The 25,005-nt window shown below is 37.6% G+C and overlaps 1 protein-coding gene and 1 long non-coding RNA gene across 8 annotated transcripts in view; one reads left to right on the top strand and one right to left on the bottom strand.

The window, feature by feature from the left end:
• Nucleotides 1–6,674, bottom strand: part of MEF2C (myocyte enhancer factor 2C) — a 156,546-nt gene extending 149,872 nt beyond the window's left edge. For 4 of the 7 annotated variants that reach the window (XM_081133447.1, XM_081133440.1, XM_081133443.1 and 1 more), the window contains exon 1: nt 6,413–6,616. The gene's annotated coding sequence lies outside the window, so the exon portion shown is untranslated. Of the gene's footprint in view, nt 1–6,412 lie in introns of all 7 variants that reach the window. The other 3 variants (XM_081133451.1, XM_081133444.1, XM_081133450.1) reach the window with 2 other exon arrangements.
• A 547-nt stretch (nt 6,675–7,221) lies between these two features.
• Nucleotides 7,222–20,802, top strand: LOC308554417. The gene is made up of 3 exons (XR_013998409.1): nt 7,222–7,307; nt 7,704–7,765; nt 20,732–20,802. It is a non-coding gene; the product is annotated as an uncharacterized lncRNA (long non-coding RNA).
• Nucleotides 20,803–25,005: the final 4,203 nt, after the last annotated feature.

The raw sequence follows: 25,005 nt of genomic DNA, 5'->3' as shown, positions 1-25,005 counted from the left end.
TTTATGTTCATCCATCCACACATTCTCACCTCAAACTTACGTAGCTATAAGATTCTAGTGTATGCAGCCTATGGCCACAAAATAACTCCCACACAACAGAGTAAAGCCTGTGGTTTCCCTTACGTTATTGCTAGTCTATAGCCTCTTAAACTCTCCAGGTCAGTGAGGATTGAATATTGTAAAACTTGAATGTGTATGGCATACTGACTTCTCATAAGTATTGTTTATGCTGTTTTTTAGACACTCTTAAAGAATCAATTCAAGCCCCTTTTCACATTTCAAGCTGTAATATTTAGTGCCTGAAACTCAGGTAGAACTTGAGAATGATTTTTGGGTTATGACTAGTATTGGGTGAACTAGTATTCACCAATCAACATAAAAGTAATTTAAATAAACAAACTACTTAGTGCTAGTGTTCTTGCTATTGTGGCGAGAACCGACCCTCTTAAAGAAAAGGCTTTTGTGAGGACAGAACAATCCAGTGTAGAGAAGAGTTCGTCAGAGTGCCTAAAATACACCCAGATTCCTAGGCCCCCCTCAGGCCACTGACCCACAGGCTCCGGAATCTGCATTTTAACTAGCTCTTCAGTGTTCCTTGTATACATTTTGCTGGCAAGCCACTGCCTTAGGGTAAGAGTAAGCATAAGATCTGCAGAGGCCTTCTAATTTAATGACTGAGGCTTTCCCCCATTATTTGCTCTGCGAACACCTTTCAAAATAGAAGGCGTGAGAGTTCAAAATGCTGGACTCTTTCCATTGCCTGACTTGGTTCCTATTGTAAACTAGGGAAAGACATTCCGCTTATACAGGCTGTGGCAAAAGTAGGTTTACAGTTTGTATGGCAAATCATACAATAATTAATAATAATAAAGAATACACTCTGTGTTTTGTGTATGTACAACTGTATACCTACTTTTGCCCCACCTGTGTGCTGCCCACTGTAATTAGAAAACTGATTAACCAGAATGAGGACCTAATTCTCTCAAATTTCTGAACAGTCCTTCATCTGTACTTATCTGAGGGGTAGCTCTTTTCTTGGGTGGAATGTGTTGCTTGGATCCTGGTATCTCAGGTAAACCTGTAGCGTGGGCTTCAGATCCGGGCACCTCTACCGTTAGGGACCGACAGACATGCTCATGCTTCAGGACTGCCAGCCACTTGTGAGCCCAGGTTCTTTGCGACCAGGACTAGCACTGTTCCTGATCGTTTGAGAAGTGTGGCTCTTCACTAAAGAGACTGTCAGTCGGTACAGATGTTCCTTGTGACCTCGGGAATTCCCTCTGTCTGCGGGCGGTTTCAAAGGGCCTTCAGCACACGGCCGTCGCAGGCAGCGGGCGAGCCACATTCCCAGCCTGTAACCTCTCTCCAGACCCAGCTGTTGCCATTAACCTCTCTTGGATCCAGATATTTTTAACACTTCAGATTAGGGGTCCTCTGATGCTTCTGTTTCTTATTACAGCGTGATGGGGTTTTTTTCTTACACAAACACATTCTCATACTGGCTTACATACAGCAGTGAGTATGGTAAATATTTTTTTTCTGAAAAAAATTTGTCTCTCATTTTATAGAACTAGAAACATTAAGTGACCATTAAGTCCTTTGTGTCAACTTAGCCCTACAGAGCTATGTGTGGTAATATAATTTTGAAGGTGAGACCTCTCATGTTTTGTTACCAGGGTACCCGAGTGGGGAAAAATATGGCCAGCTGGTCGGCAGTGTGTTACAGAGGGATTTTGTTTTGCCCACTGATTTCACAGGCTGAATACTGTTGTTCGTTTTCATTATTTGGAATGCTGACATGGTGGGCTACTTATAGCCATAGGGAGAGGGCCAGGCATGCCATTGCAGACGGAAAGCCACCAATCGGGGCTAGGGCTCTTCTGGGACTTCACGTGAAGCAGAGGAAACATCTTTTATTGGATAACTAAAACTTCCCTTCCTATGATTTACACATAGCCCAGCGGAGTCTCCTCCATTCAGTAGCCTCACACAGGTTCCATGACTTGTTTCCAATCACAAAATTACTAAGCAGTGAAACAGAGCCTCCGACAGAGCTGCTTGCTTCTGCTCTGAGGCTCTTTGGACAGCACTCTTCAACTCTCAAGAGAAAACGTTTACGATCTTTCAAAGGCCAATGAGGGACAACTTACTCACTCTCACCAACACCCCTTGGAGATGCAGGGAGAGCGTTAAATTTCTTGAAAGTCTTGTGATTTTGCATATCTTGTTGTGACATCCCTGTCTTTCACAATTGTTAGAAGTGGATATTATTCGCTCATTGTTTTGCTTGCAATTGATTTATACACTGTTATTGCATATTGTTAAATGATTTGCTGATTAATAACTAATGTTGATTTGAGCTAAATGTAGTGGAATAAGCAAATACATTTGTAAATTTAGATATATAATTTAGTTGCTAAATTGTGTTGTAGAGCTGTTGGAGATTATTTTAGACCAATCTCTTCCAGGGAAACCCTGTCCAGTTTTCTTCCTATCCTATAGCGATGTTTTAAGCTGCCACCCCTCCCCCCTTTGTAAAAATTCATTTGTATGTTTGAGTGTTAAAGCAAATACTGCTGCAAAGCCCAGGGTTAAGATAAATTCTTTTAAATTCAGAGCAAGGTAGATATCTCCTAAACAGTTTCTTTTCTGGAAGGTCAGAAAAGAATTAAATATTTAGTTTGAATATATTTTTATGACCTTGACTGAATCAGTATGTTGTATGGCATTATCAACAAATTCTATGATAGCAATATAAAATTTTTATTAATATAATTAATAATTGTATTAATACAGGATTATTGAGTCATAGAATTACTGAGCTGTTAGGAAACACTTGCTGATGAAGACTTTGGGGTCCAGAGAGGTTTGGTAGTTACACACACACACATGCTAGTTAGTTGTTGATCAGTTATATGCACTGTTTAATATATTCTGCACTTGAGTACTGTGCATATGCTTATGCTGTGGTATATTTGGTATTTTTAATTATCCCCTAATATTTCAAAAACATTTTCAACCTCAGCTTTTGATTCCTGCATTCATCTTCTAAACATATATATTGCCACTGATTTTGTTTACTTTTGCTCTTTTACACACACCATCAATATTTTCAGTTTGGAAATCAATTTAAATGGTAAAGAGAATTTTAAAAAGTATCATAAATATTTTAATGTTTATGCTCTTTTTTTAAACTACATTTTAATATGCTGATAAAATTGTGTATTTCTCCAAGAAGGTATAAGTTTGATGACTGAAAATAGTTCTCCAAAGGAATGTAACTCACTTTAATTTTCAATGTTATGTTTTTTTATTTATAGTTTGAGAGTCCACATGTTTAAAGTCTAATAGAAAAAAAAAAATCACTGGATATAAAGTTGGAAGACTGACCCAAGTCTGCGTCTACATCCTCATGTTGGTGACTTTGGGTAAATTTCAGCCTCAGAATTGCATCCTGTTTCATTTTCTTTAAAATGAGTAGTTGATAGCTTCAAAGATGCTTTCCCACAACTCTAAGATTTCACGACCCCCCAAAAAGATTTGATTGAAAGAAATGTGTGGGCATCATTACTTGGCTGCCCAGTATTTTCATGGACACACACTTGTTACATACCTCTGAATTGCATGTCGGAAAATTAAGTCTTTGTAGGTGTGAGATGTGGACGTCAAGAGAAGTGGGGAGAATAAGAAAAGGAAGGGGAAGTACATTAATGACAAAGGAGGAATGGCAGGTGGTTGAAATGATTCCTCTTTTACTTCTTTATAGCCACAGTCTAGTTATTCCTATTTGAAAACCTACTGGCACCAGGTATTATCAACAGGGATGAGTAATATGTAATTTTTATCTTTACTGGGTTACATTTGGCCCAAGGACAGTAGACAGCTGTCAGTCAGGTGGCTGGTCAAAGAGGAGGTACTTAGAAAGCTGCCAAAATATTTTTGTTTCTTTAAATACTTACAAGTAAATCATTTTAGCTGGAAACTTCATTGTCCTGAAATTAAATAGATTGATACTCAGAATATAATTTATTGAAATTAGTTGCTGGAGAATCAAGATTGTATTTATAGAAGGTAAACAAAATGTTTTTTAAATGTTTTTCTAAAATGGGAGTAATTACTTTTTCTCCCCTTTAAATAAGCTGGCTTTAAGATATGAAGATGTGTTGCAAATAATGCTGAAAATGTGTATGTTTTCAAATTAATTTTTTAGGGCACATATGAGTCATTGCAACTTTAAGCCACAATTTCTGACTAGGACTTATTAAAAGAAATCATGCCTATATACTGAAGGAGTTGACATGAAAGTTGAAGGTTTATCAGAGAAGGACAAACATGTAGCTGTGTGTCAAACTAGGAATTAAAGCTTTTCATAATTAAAAGAAAAAAATATGGAATTTTATATTAAGCCCCCAATTCAGGGTTAAAATACTAAATTTTAGTTATTTAGAAAATTTTGGGCTAAGCCTAACATTGTTATCAATAGGTTCAGTCACATTTTAATAACTCACAAGTGTCATAAAAATAGTTTGGAAGAAGTTTTTTTTATTGCCTATACTTGATGTGGATTACAAATACTGTAATAATTACAGCCAATAGTAATGCACATATAGCGTAACAAATATAAATCTGAAGTTGACTTAAGAGTGTATGCTCAGTTGTGTTGCATTTAGTTATCTCTAAAAGCAAGTGCTCTGGTTTTTTAGGAATATAGTATTTAACTGACCAGATAAATAAAAAAAAATCATCAAGTGCATGGAGTACATACTCATTTTTCAAAGGACTAATGAAGTTATCTAAAAAATTTAGCAACCATGGTTACTCAGGTGCCAGAATCAATATGCTGAAGAAGACAAATGACACACAAAATAGCACTTTGAAACCACAATATATTCTTTTTAAAAAATTATATATGCTTTAATTTTCTGAACTATCTTTTACATATAATAATTTATAATAAAAATCAGATTTGGATTTTAATTTTTAAAATATGGGTTCATTAAATGTAGATAAGATTATGTTTTAAAAATATTAGATTTTTTTGGTTAGGTGGATCATTTCTGGTAAATTTTTAACACAAACATTTCATAATTTTAAACAGCAATTGTCATTCTAAAAGAATATAATACTTACAAATTTGTGGCATATTTGTGTCACCATTGATTTGAAAATTGTTTTAGATATAGTGGTTATTTTTAAAAAGTCAGATCTTGTTATTTTCCCAGCATACAACTATGTGTTACACATGCAAATTGAAAATTATTTATGGGATCATCAGAACAAAACAATTGCTTCATAGTATTAGTAATTTATATTGGTGGGCTTTTCTCTTATTAAGCACCAATCCTACCCCCCACAGCCCAGAAAATTGATTTTATGCATAATAATTTATAGCATTCTTGATCAATGTATGCTGTGTGTCTTTTACATTCATTAGCCCATGTTGCTTGTGAATATGGAATTTGGTTATTAAAATGGTTTCATATGTTTACTATGTATAGTCCCTAGCTTTGAGCTCCTTAGTTGCTTAAATAAATGTTTTCAATTTGCTAGAAGACAACAATTTGTAGAGAAATGCTTGAAGCATAGTTAAAAGAATGAATTCTTGAAATAAAATCACTTTTTAAAAATGTGTACTAACATGTGGTCTCATTTTTCCATCTTTTGCATTAATTAAAATCCTATTCTGAAAATAAAAATATTTTTGCTTAAACTTTTGAATTCACAAAATAAAAATACCAAATATATAAGTGTACTAATTTTGGAAATCAGTGACGTAAAAACATGCTTTAGAACTGTCTTGGTTGTCTATTTCAAAGAGTTTTCTCTAAAGAAACTCTTTGTAAAGGAATAAGAAAATGTTGCTTCTTTTAATTATTAAATATTCTGTGCAATACATGTTTTTAAACAGTGTATTAAAAATAAAATTAATTTAATATTCTCTCTAATCATATTGCTGTTACATGCACACATACAAAAATACTAGCACATGAAATGTTTAAAAGGAGCATGTACCATTCACATTTTTATTTGGAGATTTATTGAAAAATAACATTTTATTCCTAAGAGATGAATTTTTAAAAGGATGAAACGATAGTTATGTGTTTATTTAAATAGTCTAATATCACATATGTCACTAACTCTTCCCCTCTCAGATGTTGAAGATAGTAAAGGAAGAGACCAACATTAAAAATATAAAGTATTCCTTTAAAAAAAAACTTTTTTAAATCTAAAAAATTGTCAAATGGTAACAGTTCCACCTTCTCCACCAGGCAGACCCACTGTTGACTTAGTTGTCTCTGATTCCAATGGTCTCATCAGCCTCCTGAACGCAGGCACCTCGGCAGTGCCTCTTCTAGGATAACAAAATCAACTTTTAGATATTAAAAAATATATTTTGGCAATCGAAACTCACCAGTGCCTTTCTGCTTCTCCAGGAAGTTGTACCCGTCAGCACCTGCTGAGGGCTTTGTTGTCCAAACTCTGACAGGTAAAAAAATTCCTGTAGAATAAAGCCAGACCAGCTGGCTTTGAAGAGAAACCCCCCAGTTTGGGCTGCGTTTGCCTCCTCTCCTTTTCTATGAAGACCCAGGCTTTCCCCCCTTGATCGTCAAGCCGTAAGATGCGTGATCCTTGTGCACAAGTGTCTGGCAGGCCGAGGTGCACCTGTTCCTGTCACTCTGGAGTAAATTTAGCTGTAAAGGTATCACTGACAACCAGACCTTTGTCAGTGCTGGCAAAAGAACACAGAACTGCTTCCCTCCCCTCCCCCCCGCCGGGCCCCTAGGCTGCTAGTTCAAATGGAAAATATCAAATCGGAAGTCTATCCAAAAATCATTCCAAAAAAAAAAAGAGATTGCTTTCATATGGTAAAAAAGTACGTTTTCTTATTTCATACGGGCTTCAAAATTACAGTTCCAAGAATAATCTTGGAACAAGACAAGTTTTTGTTCAATTAATTGTGGCTGGAAACTTTTTAATGGAAACATACCACACACTTCCTTCATTTCAGGTTATTAAACTGTGTTAAGCATTAAAGTTAGTTGCCATTTGTTCTTTTCGATCCAAAGAAATATTAGAAGGTTAAAACTTATCACATAGGATTAATCACGCTACCAAAATTAGAAAGCATGTAGTTCTGAGAGACTGAATGTCAAAAGTGTATGCTCGTAGCATTCAAACCATTGGGAACCTAGGGTCCCACTACAACATTTAAAATGGCAGCGAATGTCTGTGGGTGTTCAGGAGCTGGCTAAAGCTAGTGTTCTCTTATTAAGGTAAGAGAACACTTATTAGTGTCTCTAATTAAGGTAAGGACATTTATCATTTATGTGAATTTTTTAAAGATTAATTTCTTTCCTGATGGCGTGAGAACAATTCCTTTTGAAGGGAAAGTAGGGAGGCAGGCAGTGTTCATTGATATGTCTGACATAAATATAGTAGTCAAGACACTTAAGCAGCCCAAGGAGTATTGTGCTTAGCCAAAGAATTCGGAGTTTCTCTTTAATAATTACGATTTCTTAAGTGGTGTTAAAAAAAGTTATGCAAAGTACCAGTTCTACCATATTAGTGCTGTTTATAAGGGTTGGGTGTAATGAGAAAAAGAAATCTGGGTCAAAATAAAAAAAATGCTTTGTAAAATAAACAAAGTTCCTATTTACTTACTATGTATAAACAGCCACTCACCAAACCTCATTTCTCCGCAGGGCACCACTTTCAGATAAAAACATAGACCTGAATGGCATCATCCAGTATCCAAGGAAACCATGTAAGTACCTCTCTCACTGTGTACTTCTCTTATTCAGAGTTTAAAAGCTAGCTGAGTACTGAATAAGTGAGTGTTTTTATTTAATAATTATACAGAAGGTACTTTTTAGGAGCCAACTAAAAAGAAACAGGTTCTTGATTGCTACGTGCGTCATAACAAAACCCTTATGTTTTCATCATATTTCATAAAAGTATGCGTTTGGTCCCAATGTCTCCATCAATACTCATTCTTAGGTACAAAACAGCTACTCAAGTCCTAATGAATTGAGAGTTTCAAACTTTTCCAAGACCCATTAGTGTCTGAGAAACAACATTTCAGAGGCCTTGTGCCAGGAGTATGTAGTTACCTAATTGTAATAAAACTCTTTAAATTTTAAAAATAAGAAAAATTACTTGGAAAATATTGGTAAACATTTATAGCTATTTATTGGGTTTTAGACTTGCTTAGGGAGCGAGCAAGTGAACAAAGAGATGCGGTTATGAATTTGAACAATGCAAAGAATCTTGAAATCTAGTGTGATTTCTAAGATGCAAAAATCTATTTGCAGAAAAGGTTGGGAAGTTGGCATACTATGTTTTCTTTTTGATATACCCCCAAACTAATGTACATTTTGGTAGCTAATTTTAAGGTTCTAATTAATTTTCAGAACTATGGAATCAGCTGCGGGAATTTATTTCCCAAACAACATGCTGTTTCGGAAAATGATCCATTTCTAAAATATCTGAACTGTTCTTTTAAGTATTTCTTTACCTAGACTTTATTATTTTTTATAGTTGCACTAGCTACTTTTGTTTTTTTGTTTTTATTTTTTTTGGCTGCAAAAAGCTTCATTGTTTCCATTTGGTCCAATGCATGGGAGAGGGCTCCAGGGTGGTTCAAAGGCTGGCCAGGGGTTTTGGGGAGAGGCTCAGTAAAAGCCAGACACTGGGGGATGCAGAGGGGCCCCCTCAAAGGCCTCTGGGCTCCAGTGCTCCCAGCTGTCCTTTCAAAGAGACCCTCGCCCAGCCCGGCCTGGGGGCCGCCAGCCTGCGGAGGCGTCAGGTGGTCCCCATCTTCTGGATGAGGGTCACCTGCTCGCCCAGCGAGCGTCTCCGGGAGCTGCAGAGCCCGGGGCCTGCAGGTCCGCAAGGGCCGCGCTCAGGCCCCCAAGGCCGTGGGCTGCTGTGGCGCCCGCGCTTTGCCCCGCTCGCCCTGGGGAGGCCGCAGCAGCTCCTGGAAGACCGCGCGGCGCCCGCTGGCTTCGCAGCCTCCAGGGGAGCCCGGCCCTCGCGCTTCTCCGTCAGCCAGCGGAGAAGGGGCCCCCCCGGAGCCGCCTCGACGGTGGAAACGGAGGCCCGGAGAAAGGTGGGTGCGGCGGCCACGCGGTTGGCGGCGGCCTGCGCGGCGGCGGGCGGTTCCGAGGCGTGCGGGAGCCCGCGGGCGCGCAGCGGCGAGGAGTCAGGGCTGCCGAGCGGGGCTGGCTGGTCGGGAGGCTGCGGAGGCTGCGGAGGCTGAGGGGAGCCCAGGGCGGGGGCTGGCGGGGCTGGACGGGCTGGACGGGCTGGACGGGCTGGACGGGCTGGACGGGCTGGACGGGCTGGACGGGCTGGACGGGCTGGAGGGTGGGCGGAGGCCGGAAGGAAGGGCGGCCCTGGGTCCGGTCCGTCCAGACACTGTTGAGGCACGAGACAGATCCAGGACCACCCAGGGCACTCTTTAGTTGCACTATCTGCTTTTAAAATCCAAATTTCTAATGTTAAGCGATTATTCATTATTGTTTACTTTTTCATGAAAATACTTTCAATTATTTCTCCATACTCATGTAATTATAGATCCCCCGCCCTCTCTTTTTTGCCATCTGGATCAGCTATATGGTTTATCTAGTCTTTTAAATACAGACATTTTACTTTTCATCAAGGTTTTCAGGAATTGCATAAATGCAACCGGTTTAGCCCTGCCTGTGGTTTGGGAGTTTTTCATATAATTTTCATTTACTTTAGTTACTCTTGTGTTTCTGACTCTCCCTTGCAACATGGTTCCTTGCTAAGCATAAATGGTAGAGAAAATCTCCCTCCTAGTTTCTCTGCTGAATCAGACAGACCCTCCTCATATTTAGTTTCTAACTGCAGGAGCATTTCACTTTCTCACGTAAGGATATCAAATTTGCATTGTTTATGTATTTTTATGTATCTGTCTTTCTATATATATATATATATTGCAAAACACATCTTTCTGAATTGAGAGATGAGAAGTTGTCAGACTAAAGAACTTGCTGGAATTTTTGAAGGGTGTGAGACCCTCCTCACCTGGTAGGAGGACCTGGCTGGGAAGTGAGTTTTTTAATGCTAGTTACAAATTTCACAAGTGTGTAGTTTGAGGCCTGAAGTACTGTTCTCTAAAATAGGAATTCCTTGCCACAAAATAAAGGTTAGGCCGTTGCTGGGTAAACTTGGATGCAGAGCAAGGTTAGAAGAGGTCTTTATAAAGAAAGAAAATGCAAATTGAAGGGGAGGACTGGCTGTTATAATTCCCTATCTTGATGAAATGGAATCTTTTGAAATCTCATTCTCCTGTGGGGAGAGAAAAAAGAAAATCTTCACTGCAACGACTGTGGCACATTTTTAACTATTTACATTAGAATATAGATATTTTAGAAAAATTAGTTAAATTTGATACAATTAATTTAACATCCTATATCAAAGGAAAAATGACTTGATAGAAATAAATTAATATATGCACATCCATTCATCAGCAGTGGTCTTTTTAACAAAGACCATCAATAGAACTTTCGATGGTGATGGACATGTTCTATATCTGCACTGTCCAGTATGTTAAGCAGTAGCTACATGTGGCTGTTGAGCACTTGAAATGTGGGTAGTGCAATGGAGAAACTAAATATTGAATTTTATTTAAATTTAAGTAATTTAAGTTTACTTAGGCCACATGCCACTAGTGTCTACTATACTAGTATTCTGCTTTTATCAGAATTCAAAATCTGCTCTTGCAAGGAATTTCTAATCTGTTGGTATTCTAAAATACAATAACATTTTTTACATTTACTTTAATATTTGAGTTATACCATTGCAATGGAATTTCTTTATAACATTTTCCCAGAGATGAATGTTTTTAAAACTGTTGATGGGAAGACATTAAAACATTGTTTTATAAGTCTGTGGTAGCAACTTTTTAAATGACCATTATAAACAAGACTGTGTCTAAAAAGAAAAACACTAATATAAGTTCTAACTATGGTGATAAATATTTTGGAAAGATCACTTACAACCTCTGCGGTACATTCTTGCAAATAATTCCCAAAATTTAACCAGCCTACAAAAATGCTCACTAGCCTTGATTTCCCAAAGCTAATTCTGCTCTCAAAACACCCATCAGGTTTTAAATCTGCTCTTGTGACCTTTTCAGGCATTTAGTGAAAATGAACATTAGGATGCATGATGATTAATTTAATAATATTACCAGTACATTAATATTATAGACAGAATAATTACCTTAAAATACACTGAGAATTTAAAATTTACTAAGTAGTTGATTAGTTTTTTGTAAGATGCTGAACTAGAGACAATGAGGGATTTTCTTTTAAATAGAAGATGTAACGCTCACCTTCTTAGGGACTCCATTTATTGGATTTGGTCATATCCTTTTTGATGGGTAGGATTCATATAAGAAGAGAGAGGAGAGTTCTTTTGGCAGAACTTTGGACAAGCAATTCAGAGTGTCCCCCTTACTGCAAAAAAATCAGGTCCTAGAGAAAACATACTTGCTAATGAATTATTTGACTTGAAAAAAATTTTTGAACATCTCCAAAGATTCCTCTCCCTCACCTCAAAACGGAAACAACTAAAAAGTATGAATGGTAAGTGGAGTTGAGAGCAATCAGCAAACAGGAAATGCAGGAATGGTAAAATTGACTTGGATGAGCTCTGTGAGGATGATGGAAGGACAGCGGCCATGTGCTCTATTAGACTTTTCATAAACCTAGCCTTATTAAAAGAACAGGAAGAACTAACAACCACATTTATAGAGCCAGCTTTTTTGGTATCCTTTGATGTCTTTTGGTGTCTTCAATTAGATAGTCAACCACTCACATACTGCCAGATCTATTTTCAGAAAAAATGTCTGTCCTGAAAAGCCAGTGACTTGTGTGGGGAAAACGTGGTCTCCATTAAGGGAACCCTACAAATCGCAGTCTTCAATGTCCTTGAAAAATATCATCTCTGATATATCTATGCCTGAGAAATTGTTTTCATTTAGAAACATGTACTGTGACCTATGAGTCCATAACCATTGCCTCAATTTATTATGAATTTATTTATGTATTTTAATACAATGAATTTCCATACTTTCAATGGGCAATTTTGTTTCATCATTTCTACTTCCCATCCCACCCCAAATTATTCTGAAGCCAATCCCAGACCTGACATCATTTCACCCTTTCATATTTCAGTGGTATCTTTAAAAGATTAGGACTTGTTTTTAACGGAAAATATGAACCACATGTAAAAAATGATTTGCATCTAAAAAGTCAATATTTCTTTTTTATTATCCAATATGTTCAATCAGTATTTAAATTTTCCTGATTGTCTCATATACTTTTTATAATTACTTTTTACTGTTTGAAATAGAATACAAACAAGATTTATGCACCGCAATTGGTTGATATTTCTCTTTTCTTTTAATCTATAGGTTTCCCTCCTGTCTACTTTTCTTATTTGTTGAGGAAAATGGATTATTTGTGCTGCAGAGCTTTCTATAGTTCCTATTTGCTGATGCCTTCCTGTGGAGTTGTTGAATAAGCTATTGTGTCCCATGTCTTTCCATTTAATTGGTAATAAGGACTGGGAACTTGACTAGATTTATTGGGAGTAGGCTGGGCAAGACTACTGGTTCTTTCTCTTTCTGTGATATTAGCGGGTATTGATCAACACTTACAGCCATTATTCTTTAGTGTTAAGGAATATCCATGGTAGTTTTCTCACACGTTTGCTCAGATCAGTATTCTGCTAAATTCTTGAATGGAACTCTGCAGATCTCAGGTCCTTCTCTGTGCAGCACCTCTCTGCCAGGTGCTCTGCCCTGTGAATCGTAGTCACCCATTCTCCCATATTTTCAATTCTGTTTCCTCAACTCAAGCAGTTTGCCACCTGCCTCTTGAGTTCACCTCCTTGTGCCACTGCCAAAAAACCCTCAAAATGGTAATCAAGGCAATCATAGGATTCGTCTCCTTAGCTTTTCATTTCTCAGGGGTGATTGCTCTTTGTTGCCTGATGTTCCATGCCTTAAAAATCATTGTTTCATGTATTTTTAAGAGTTTTGTTGTTATTATTATTGTTGTTTTAGGAATGATGGTATATCCAACCCCTTTTAGTTCATCTTGGCTAGAACAGGAAGTCTCACCAATTTTTTCTTAAAAAATAGTTCAGTCATAGCTTATTAATCCAAACAACATCTTAATATGAAGCTCAATATTTAACACAAATGGAAAATGTTCTAATTGAAATGTGTGTGTGTGTCCCCTTTGAACGTTGCTGTAGTCTTAACATTGCCAGTGCAACTTTCATTTTCCTTCCCAACTAATTATGTTTTTCCCACAGGATGACTCCTATTTTATTTTCTTCCATTTAGAGGCAGTTTCATGGTTCGTTCATTCTTTAGAGTGATGAATAAGACACTATTACCCCTTTAAAAATCTTACAGTTTATTTTCACACTGAAACTTGTACTTGAATGTTCATAACAGTTTTGATAGTGATAACCCCAAACTGGAAATTCCCAAATGCTTGTCAATGGATGAATGGTTAAACAGACTGTGATATATCCAGAGTGTGGAATGCTACTCAGTAATGAAGAGTAATGAACTATTGATATGGGCAACACTTGGGTGAACCTTAAGGATATTATGCTGAGTGAAAAAAGTTTACCTTAACAGGATACATTATTACTTATATCCATTTATATAACATTCATAAAATAACATAATTACAGAGACGGGGGCAGGTTACTGGTTGCTGGGGTGAGACATAAAAGGGCCTTGTGATGATCATACAGTTAAGTGTCTTAATTGTGGTGGTGGTTTCTCAAAAGCTACCCATGTGATAAAGTTGCCTACAGCTACAGACACACACAAACACGGGTAAGTACATGTATATCTGATGGACTGTGAATAAACTCTATGGACTGTACCAATATCAGTAACCTGGTTTTGGTATTGTAGTTATGCAAAATGTTAGCACTGGGGAAGGGGTACAGTATCATACATTTCTTTGTACCTTCTTATGGACTTCTAATTATTTCAAAATAAAATGTTTGTGTTTTTTTTTAAATCTTGCAGTTTCATGGAGAATACAAAGAACTAAGTCGCCAGTTACAATACACTGTACTAATACTCAGTTAAGGAGGAGTGCTGTAGAGCACTTATGGAGGAATACCTCATTCCCATTCCCAAGTCTGCACTACTCCCGTGTCTCCCCAGACTCCCAGTCAGGTCCTGCTTCTGTTTAAAGGGCATGCATTCTCAGTAATGAGCTTGTGGAAAACTTGTATTGACCCTCACCCCTTCCACCACACATAAGGATGTGCCCTACCCAGTAAGGCCTCAGCAAAATGCCTTAACCATACAAGACAAACATTTTATACGAATGAGCATGTGAAAATAACACGAGTCTCATGTTCTCACAACATGTTCAAGTGTAAGTTCAAAGATCCATTCTAAATTGAAAAATCAACCAGTTTTGGATTGACACAGCTTTGGCTCTTCTCAGACCCTATTCTACCGTCAGTACCCATCAGCCAAAGCTTTGCTCTGACCTGTTTAGAAGTAGCCTTTGTATGTGAAGACCAACACATAGCTGCGGTGGGTTTTGTACATAATTGTCACTTGTTAGTGTAACATTTTAATTCAGTGACAGACTGTCACATATTTTGAGCTTTCATAAGTTATAAAAGTTTTTCCCCCCTGGGAACTAAGTAGGAAATATATTATTTCTGATATGCTGGGAGACATATTTTGGTTTTGTTGATATTTTGTAGGAAGCACTAAAAAAAACCATTCAAAATGAATTTACAACTCAGTTGTCTTAGAATTTTTATTAGGCTGTGTCTAAGTTTCACAAATCCATGAATAGGCGAGCTTATATCATATAAGCTGGAAATATTTAGATATTTTGTCTTGGTGCAGAAACCTATCCCTCCTCTCAGTGTCAGAAAAACCTCCAAGGAATTGCCGCTGGAGTAAGGAGGGCGTCTGAGTCTGTACCTATGTGTGGTACTGGAATATTCACTGGGAGGATAATGTTCTTAGAGTTTTTAATCTGATCCGAGTGTCCCTGAAATAGAATCTTAAGGTGTGTGTAGGCAGCTTTGGTTTGTGCCCTTTACCTTTATCACCATAGCAGCTGATTGGAAATTACCCACATCTACTTTGTAAAATTCACACTTAATTTCATATTTTGAATTCATTCATTTTTTTTTTAAATAATGAAACAATGGGGTCTTGATCCATTTTTTTTTTTAAATTTGCTAACATAGAAATTATATATTTTAGATTTACAGGTCATTGATTATTAATCAGATCCTGAGACTTTCCTTCGCTTTTTTGTTGTGGCTGATTGTGTACCACTTTTCACTTTTAACATTTTATTAATTTTGATTTTCTGAAATAAAAACACTATTTGTATACTAAATCCTTTAAATCCACTTAAAGAAAATATACCAGAATGTCAATAGTATAGCTGACTTTCAATATTTCCTTCTCATTTCTTGTAATCTGTGGTGGCTGTGTGGTCCCACATTTTATGTGGCTATGATCTGTTCTGTATCCCCTCCCAACCCTGTATATCTGAGAAAATTATTACTTATATTCTTATTTCCTTCTTTAAAATACAATTATAGGGATATAACATCTATTATTAAATTATATCCACATGTGCCTTTTTATTTTGTACTGTGGATACTAGAAAATTATTGGATTGCACTAGTCGACAGGCATTTTGAAGAAGAATACTTTTTTAAAGTATTTCATGATAGAAAAGGACAATAACATTGAGCAACATACATTGATATTTTACTATGGTTATCTGATATAAATAATGTTTATGCAATGAGCCACTCAACACAGTCCTCCCAGTGATGCACAGCTAGGAAAACAAGAGCATCTCTCCCGGTGAACTGAATCTCCTGCCCCACTCTGATCTGATAGTAAGTGGCATCTGTATTGACGCCTCCCTTTTCTTCTGACTGATGGAACATTTGAGCCTAAAATTCAAATTACTCAACTGTAATCTTTTTTCCAGAGGGCCCTGGTTTTCTGGTACACTTTTACCCCATCCTCTCTATATTACTTGCCCCTTATTTTAATAATTTTATTGTAAGTTACAAAATGAGCTTTGTGGAACTATGAAAAGCTAATTAGCAATTAAGGGAGCGATTGAGTCTCTTATTATGGTGCAGTCAGTGAGGATATCACTCCAGGACGCAGGGAGACTCAGGTCTGTGGCCTTTGTCGCTGTTACACATGCGAGGCTCGATGCACGTAGCAATACCATGTGGGATCATAAACACAGAGCTGACCCCATGCATGGCTGTCGCCAACGTTCAAGGAGATAGATAGGAGCAACATAGAGACAGTGTCTAAAGATCTAAGGAGAATAGCGGAGACGTAGTCTCATAAGGAGAGAAAGGGTGCCACAGGCCGCTGGGACTAGGCTCCCAGTCGGGGCCTCCCGGGTCGAGTGGACCACACAGACTCACAGATTCCGTGCTGAGAGTGAGCAGTAACATGGGAGCCTAGCAGTGGTGGCTGGGCCACCTGATGTACCAGTGAGGGAGAGAAAGTCAAAGGCTGTGAATATTGTTGTTGGGTTTGGTCTAGAGATTGATGGCCTCGGCTGCAGGTGGGGGCATCAGTACATTCATCTCAACTTTGCTTCAGCACGTGGAGGGCAAAGGAGGGAGATGGTGGCAGAGCCGGTCTGCAAACTGGATGGATTATATTAGGATCTATGCAGCTCTTATTCCAAAATTAATGTTTCAGGGATAGTTAGGCTACTTAGAAAAAAAACTATCAAGTAGTTTTCCAAATCTATGAAAATGCTGCTGCTTCTTGTTAATTAGTATTGCTCTCCCCCAACTGCTTGTAATTGTATTTAATAGTATTAAAAATCCAACCTAAGTACAGTATTAAGAATATTGGTATATTTATATTTACTAGCATAGTGCAGGGTATGCAGTTGGTGATTAATGAATTCTTTCTCACTTGACCCAGGACTTATAATTGACCTTCCTAGTCTTGGTTCGAAACTATATCCATCAAATTGTTAAATTACATCTTTGAAAAGAAAATCACTGTTTTCATTTGGAAGAAGAAATACATACACAATCTTGCTGGTTCCTAACCAACTCTATGAAAAAAGGAGAGAATTAATAAAGAGAGTGCTACTACTTTTAGTTAAATACCAATAACGTCTAATAAATGTTTTTTTGTTTGTGTGTTTTTTTTTTTGGCCAGAAGAAAAAGAATGAATGACAATGAATGACTATTGCAGTTGCAAGTCCTAAACATTATAATGAAATAATCTAGTTTGTGGATATTGGATTCATTCATTCTTTCATTCGTTACTGAATGAAAGAATGAATAAATCCACCTACTGAACACCTATTATGATTAAGACATTGTGTTGGGCACATGGGATAAAAAGCTATAATTTTGACCCTTCAAGTTGTTCGCATTTTATTGGAAAGTCAGATTATGCCAAAGACCTCTTTAAAGCATTGGTAAGTTTAGAGCTGGAAGCCAGCTACAAATGGGAAAAAGATTCAGTAAGTCTAATTTTTACTCTGTTTCCCCTTCAATGGTATTGGTGAGTAAGTATTTTTAGGATAAAAGTGTAGAAAGTGGTTTGTTTTTAAAGAAGTTACATTATTTGTCATTTATTACATTTTATTTATTTCTTTGATTGATTAATTGCAGTTAAATTACCTTAGCATGCTAGAACAGATTTTACAGATTTTGACATATGATTAAACAGCATAAAGCATAACTAATATGGCTTTAGTGGCATGCTATGTATTAAAGCATAAAATTTAAACACACACTTCATCAGGAATTTTTGCAGTTACAGTGAATTAGAAGGATTCAGATATTGGAACTCCCCCCAAACCCCTCATTAGGGAGGGGCAGGAATTTTATAATTGAGATTATTAGAGAAGAGTGTCCTGACATAACTGATTGACTTTAGTGATGTGTCTTGAAAGTTCAAATTCAAGGTGTGCACTTATTTCAGTTGGCTCATTCTGCATGTTTAAATAAGAAAGACTATTTCTGGGTATTCTGAATAACTTGTACATTTATTCCTAATAGTGAGCATTTGGACTAATGATGGATTACTAATGAGCATGTAAATGTACCACCTGATTACATTAATATATGATCTTCCATGACGAGGTCTGAAATGAACAGCTCTAATATGTATTTCTTTTCCCCAAATGGCACTGTGGTGTATACTGAGCAGGACTGAGACAAGGGTGTTTTCTTAAGAGCCACTGATTTAGTCAATTATCAAAAATCACTTTATAATAAATGCTGTTCTAAGAATTTTGATTAACCTTTAAATAAATGCTACTTTGGAAAAAATCTGCCAAATGTGTTAACGATAAATTGTAAAGTGGTAGTAATTGCAAGTATGGCTTTATAGGTAATATAGTTAATTGATACCACCCTCTCAAACATATATAGCACATCAGCTGCTATGAGGCTGGGTGATCGTAATGGTGTCTATGGCATTTTTGATGCATTGAGGATGACAGGAGTAAAATGGAAACTTAAGAGTGCTCACCAGGGTTATACTCTCATGGACATCTGATGCCCATGGTCAAGTAAATTTTTAATGACACATAGTCACTGCACACCTTTCAGCCTTCTAGAGAGGTAAGTGTACATTGATCTGTTCTAATTAGCCTTGCAGAGTACTTCAGACATCCCTGCATGAACACTATTATTTAATAAAATAATGGGAGCTGGATTTTTTTTTTTACAAGCTCAGCACTTGCTCCTTGGATGGCTGTATTGTTGTTGTTTTTAAACTTAATTCTCATGTTCATTCTTGTCTTTGTCTGGCAATGTGGCATTAATGCAGCTGCATAAAAAAGTAAGCAAAATTAAGAAATGGTCTGATTATGAAGGTTTGTTGCTATTATAAGAAATCCATTGAGCACATATCCATTCTTTCCCTAATGTATAGGGTGCTGACTGCATAAAATTGCTTGGAAAGACATTAAGGATGCACAGGGCAATTGTGTTGAGGTGTGCAGTAGGATGCTTTTATGTTTGGCTATCAAGGTGGCTCTTGAATATCTGATTTGCAAAATAAAAGGTGGCCAAAGCAGTTTGTAGTTGCTCTAGATTGGAACATTTATGTAGGAAACATCCTACTTGTTTTTAAGAGTTTAGTTTTCATCTGAGTTTGAATTCATTCATCTTTGGAGTAAATCAAGCATTGTTTATAATTAGCTGATAGGATTTGGAGGTAGGAGAATTTCTAATATGGATGCTTCTTATAATTGTGAAGTTACTGAGTTCCAAACTGGATACAGAACAGATGGTGTTAAATCCCATCCCACGGATGAAGTCTACAGCCAGAACTTTTAGAAGCAAGAATATCGCTTAGTGGACATGGTTCACTAGTTACAGGATTTATTCGCTCTTAAGAAAATGGAACAGGAGTGGGTTCTTGTCGAGCTGTAGGGCTGGCCATTGATGACAACGTCTCGGGTTGCCCTTATGTGCAAGGAAATAAGGCATCTCTTCCTGCTGTTTCATGGCCATAGATTTGGCTATCTGGCTCCACAAATGCCTCTTTTACCTGCTTTCTGATAACTGAAATTGCATAATTAGAGATGAAAATCTTCCTATTTGTAAATATCCCTGGAAATAATAGCATTTTGTTTAAGTCAGATGCATAGAATTCAGTGTGAGTGAGTTTACTAGCTCTTTTTGGAGTACAAGTTTCAAAGGTGAGGCAGGTAGAAAAATATGAGGACACTGGGTAATGAGGGAATAAGAACTGCCTTGTCGGCATGAAGGGGAGAGTTAAGGGTGAGATGAAAGGCACTGAGTGAGCAGAAGACAAGATTTACTTTCTTATGATATAGCGGAACCTCTAAAAACGGTAGGCTTTCTAAATATTGTTTTTAAATGCTTTTTAAAAAATTCTGGTTGAAAACTGAATTTGTTTTCAATTTTACTTAGGTGGAAACTTCAGAATTTTATTGTTATCAGATGTTTTCTTTGAATTACCCAGTTTATTCCAGAAGTATTTACTGAACAACTACTCTGGGCTAAATAGTGTGTTGGATGCTAAGGAAAAAGAACGTGATTCCCATCCATAATGTTTAACCAGTTACCATGCTTTTGGCTATAGGTTACATAAAGCCTAAATGGCTTCAGTAATAAAGAAATTTCTTGGCTCATACCATTGAGAGTCCCGAGGTAGGGTGGAATTCAGGGACATTTTAATCCAGTGGTTTTGTCTTGGTTTTCCTTCCATTTTTCCCCCTCTCTACGGACCAGCTTCACCACTGGCTAGTAGCAAGATGACTATCAAGGGAGAGGGGCTATTTCTAGAAGAGTTAGGAAAGCTTTCCCAGAAGCATCAAAGAAACCTCTTCTTAGATTTTATTAGCCTAAGAGACCAAGATTATGCAGGTAATTACAGGACTGGTGGTTGTAGATATGTATGTGTTCAGTGAGATTATTGGGCGGGGACCCCCACTCTGGACCAGTGGAGATGGGGGGTTCCCAGAAGGCTACATTGAGATCTGCCTGAACTAAGTCCAAGAGGGTGAGAAGGAATGAAGGTGTGAGACGGGCATGTAGGGAATGAGGGAACTGGGTGCACTACCTCACAATAAGGTATTTTGAGAGAGAGGCCAAATTTACAGAATTTTAATTGTAGTATATTGTTATATTGTTCTACAGCAGGTCCTCACAGAATAACGTTGTGTTCCAAGCGGTTTCATTATAATGCTGATGAGGGAAGAAGAAATCACTTCCCAGCCAGGGCTACTGTCTGCCTGCCCGCCCCTCGCCCACCGTGTCCATGTGGGTTTTCTCCAGGCACTCTGGGTGTCTCCCACATACCAGAGACGTGCATGTGACGTGGACGGGTGTGTCCCCGCCACCCCAGTGTGAGTGACTGTGCATGTGTGTGTACCTGCTGATGGAGAAGCGGCCTGGCCTGTCCAGGGTTGGGTGCCGCCTTGCGCCCTGAGCTGCCCAGCGGGCTCTGGCCACCTGCGACCCTAAGCTGGAATGAGTGGGTTGGAAAATCATTACCTTACTTGTTTTTATTCATCTTTTTAAAACGTATGTGAGTACATTTAGTAAACAGCTCATATTTATTTAATTATTTAATATTAGGAGTGTTTTGGGTCTTTATTTAGAAGCTCGGTGATGATTTTGTAACCAGAAATATGCTGTGGGAACTTAACTCTTGTTTATATCAATTAGCCTGTGGTAAAATTGGTTTCGTTATAGGTTTTGCTTAGAGTTGCAGTTTCCAAGAACCTATCAAAGACATTAAGTGAAAACTTTCTGTATTCTATTATTATTGTTACTCTCTTAATGTGCATAATTTATAAACTTTAGCATAGGTATATATGTATAGAAAAAAATGGTTGGTACTACTATGGTTTCAGGCATCCCCTGGGGGGTCTTAGAGTATCCCCCTAGGATAAGGGGGTACTACTGTATTGTCATTATGAATCAACTTTTTAAAGATAAGTTGTGATTTATGCATTTATATGTAAGAAATAGAAAGATCTTTATAAAGAACACTGCAAATAATATTGCCCATGTAATTATCTTACATGATAGGTAGAAGGCACATTTCTCTAATTTAAAGAAACAAAGGAGATGAGTGACAGGAGCTATTATAAAGTATGGTTAGATGGGACAGCCTCTGTTCAGGAGCCTGGGAAGGAGAAGGAAACACCTTTATTGAGAAGCTTCCTGGAGGTTCTGCTGCTTGGAGTAGAACCAGGGGACTGGCAGGATTCTTTAGAAAGTTTCTGGTTCACGCTTCTCCTTCTACAGAGAAGGGGCCTTGGACTTGGCGAGGCCAAGAGGCTTACCCAGAGCCGTGCCTGGTTAATGGGCCTGCAGAGGAGATGGGGACCCTGCTCCTGCCTCCCGCTTCTCAGACTTGTGCCTGTCCTTTGCATAATGTCATGCTGCTCTCTTGGACTCTTTGATCTTGAAGAAACTTAACTAGATGTGAGAAGCAAAATACTTTTGTGTAAATTCATTAAAAATATATATATTAAGCTGGTTTTGTAGTTTTACAGAGTGCAGATTTATTGACTTCCGAAAATTAAGGAGTTAAGCCTCCCGAATACTAAATTAAATCTACTCATAGTTTTCAAAAAACAAACCTTATTTAGAAAACTTTTCTAAGTTCAAGACTCCTCTCGGAAAGAAAGCAGGTTGAGGCGGTTCGGTTATGCTGTGCATTGTGTTTTTCTTCTCTGAGAGCTCAGAGATTGGCATTACTCCACAGTAGTGTCACAGCCCGCAGTCATTTAATGCCTCTTCTTGTGAGGCCAGGATTCCACGCCCAAGTGCATTTAGTAGGTCAGTACAGTAATTTTAAATGTCTTTCTTTCAATCTTTTGCCATCTTCAATTATACCTTTCCACCCTACTATTTGTGTAATTTTCTTCTGTCTGAAGTCTCTTTACTGTTGTTCTCTATTGCACAGCATGACAAATTACCCATCAAGCCATATCTTTTCAGCCCAGAAATGCGCAATAACACGGAGTCATGGCATTATCGCATGTTGTGCACTTTATTTCCTCACAGTTCATTCGAGCGTGTCACTTTATTTTCCTGGCTTCCTTTTGTCATCATGGAGATGAACCATTTTACCCTCCCTAAACTTTAGAAACAATTAGAATTTCATTAAAGTGGAAGCTGAGAGTGAGTGCTTGCTCAGTACTGCATGGAGTGTACTTTTTCATATTATCGGTGGCAAAATTAAAGCCATGAATCCTGACTCCTTTACGGAGAGACTTTAGAGCTTATTATACAGCTGAGTAACCCTGGCTCTGGGTAAGAGAATGATTTCAGCCTGTGACCACCAAACACATCAACTGTTAGAGACCATTTACTCTGACATTGAGGACCTGATTCATCTGTTCTCCCAGGAATTATGAAACTCTCTGTACACAAAATCTTTTTTTCCCCCCCTGTTAGCTTTGGCTAAATACCAATAGTATACAGTGTGCAATGAGATACAATAGACATTGCAAGTATGTGTTAGAAAATCAATTGGTATTGATGTTCTAATCAGCAGGGCTGCAGCTGGTACGTAGACACATCCCTGGGAATGGTGATTAAGAGCGTATTCAAACGCATTAACAGAACCCTCACAACGTTTAGATCACTGTTCAGATAGATTGCTGGTTTCCTGTGATAGTGAGATGAGTTGGAAAGCCAGTGATACTTCTAGATTCTGCCAGATTAATGTGTAAGATGTTTTATAACTTAATGTATTTTATATGTTAAATTTATAATTCATTTTAAATTATATAGTTCTAGGATATAGGATAGTGGTTGTTGGTAAACAAACAAACAAAAAATTCAAAGTTCTTTTTCCATAGCTAACTTAACAGCCTGCCAGATACTAAACACAAACTGCTCTAGGGAAAGGGTAGAGAAAGGAAAGAGGTGTGGTTACAGTTTAGCTTTAGTCTGAAAATACATTAAGTGAGGAGATTGAGAGGGCAGGGGAAGAAAGAGAGAGACAGAGAGAGACACAAAGAGAAAGAGGGAAGGAGGGAAGCAAGAAAGGAGGGAGGAAGAGGAGGGAAATACATGTGAAAGGAACTAGAGAACGGGCAGTAAGAATTATGGTATGACATAGGATATTTTCAGAATTTAAAGAAATGGAACAATAGGAATATGAGGCAGGGTATCCTAACTAGGCAGTTCGTACCTGTGAGAAAGTAATTAGTTAAAAATTTTAGCAAAGAAACTCTTTTAGGAAAATTTAAGGATGATAAGAGATTTGAAATAGAAAGCGTGGTTGCTTTCATGAAACTTGATTTTCTAATCTAGAACCATGTTTTCCTGTGAACACCTTTAGGTTGTTCTAAAAATAGAGCCATTGAAAGTTCAACCATGTACATAAATTTCAATTTGAAGTATTTTTTAAAATAGAAAATAGGTTGGATCTTTAAAAAATAAATATAGGTACAAAGATCCTGTCTTTTTATCTCAACATTATTTTTTTTTATTTCAGTTTTTTTTTTTTTTTTATTGATTTCAGAGAAAAGAAGGGAGAGGGAGAGAGAGATTGAAACATCAATGATGAGTGAGCATCATTGATCGTCTGCCTCCAGGATGCCCCCAACAGAGGATTGAGCCTGCAACCTGGGCATGTGCTGTGACTGGGAATCAAACTGTGACCTCCGGGGTCATAGGTCAATGCTCAACCACTGAGCCATGCCGGCCAGGCATCTTTTTAAATTTTTTAAAATTAAATTTATTGGAGTGACATTGGTTAATAAAAGTATGTAGGTTTCAAGTGTATAATTCTATAATACATCATCGGTATGTTGCAGTATGTGTCTACGTTATCTTTGACACTAGCTAAGCTCTGGTTTTGTAATATCAAAGCCCAACTAGAAGACAGAAGGGTCCCAAAACTATTGAAGGTGAGTGTCTTTTAGAAATAGTGACTATTACAGAAAAGACAAGCTGTGGATATTATCCTAAACTTAGGATTTCATGAAGGCAAACAGCTACTGAAAGGAGGAAAAAACTGGTACTTTAGCATTGGACAGTAGTTTTTTAAACCATAAAACACATTGAGTTTTCCCATATATGATTTTTAATTAGCAGCCGGTAACTTAAAAAAGAAAAGAAAAGTGAGAGAATTCTGGGAAATAAAAGAAGAAACTGGGAACTTCCTAGTTTTCAAACTATTTTAAATGTATTTTTCCATGTGCTAATGCAAACTGCTTGCAGATAAAATAGGACAGGAATGGTTAAAGCTCTTTTAATGGTTGGAGAAAATGAGAATCAACAGAAAAGGGACTTACATGAAGTCGTATAAGCAGATAGACAAAGAAGTACTAGAACTAAGGTCTTTAGAATCCTGCCGCCCAGCATGGCAGCCACTAGCCACACGGGGCTACTGAGCACTTGAAATGTGCCTAGTTTTTTTTGAGATGTGTTGTCTCAGTTCATTT

Source organism: Miniopterus schreibersii (assembly GCF_964146895.1).
Source record: "Miniopterus schreibersii genome assembly, chromosome: 3".
Lineage (NCBI taxonomy): Eukaryota > Metazoa > Chordata > Mammalia > Chiroptera > Miniopteridae > Miniopterus > Miniopterus schreibersii.
The sequence above is the reverse complement of the archived record's forward strand: the minus strand, read 5'-3'. Positions and strand labels throughout refer to the sequence as shown.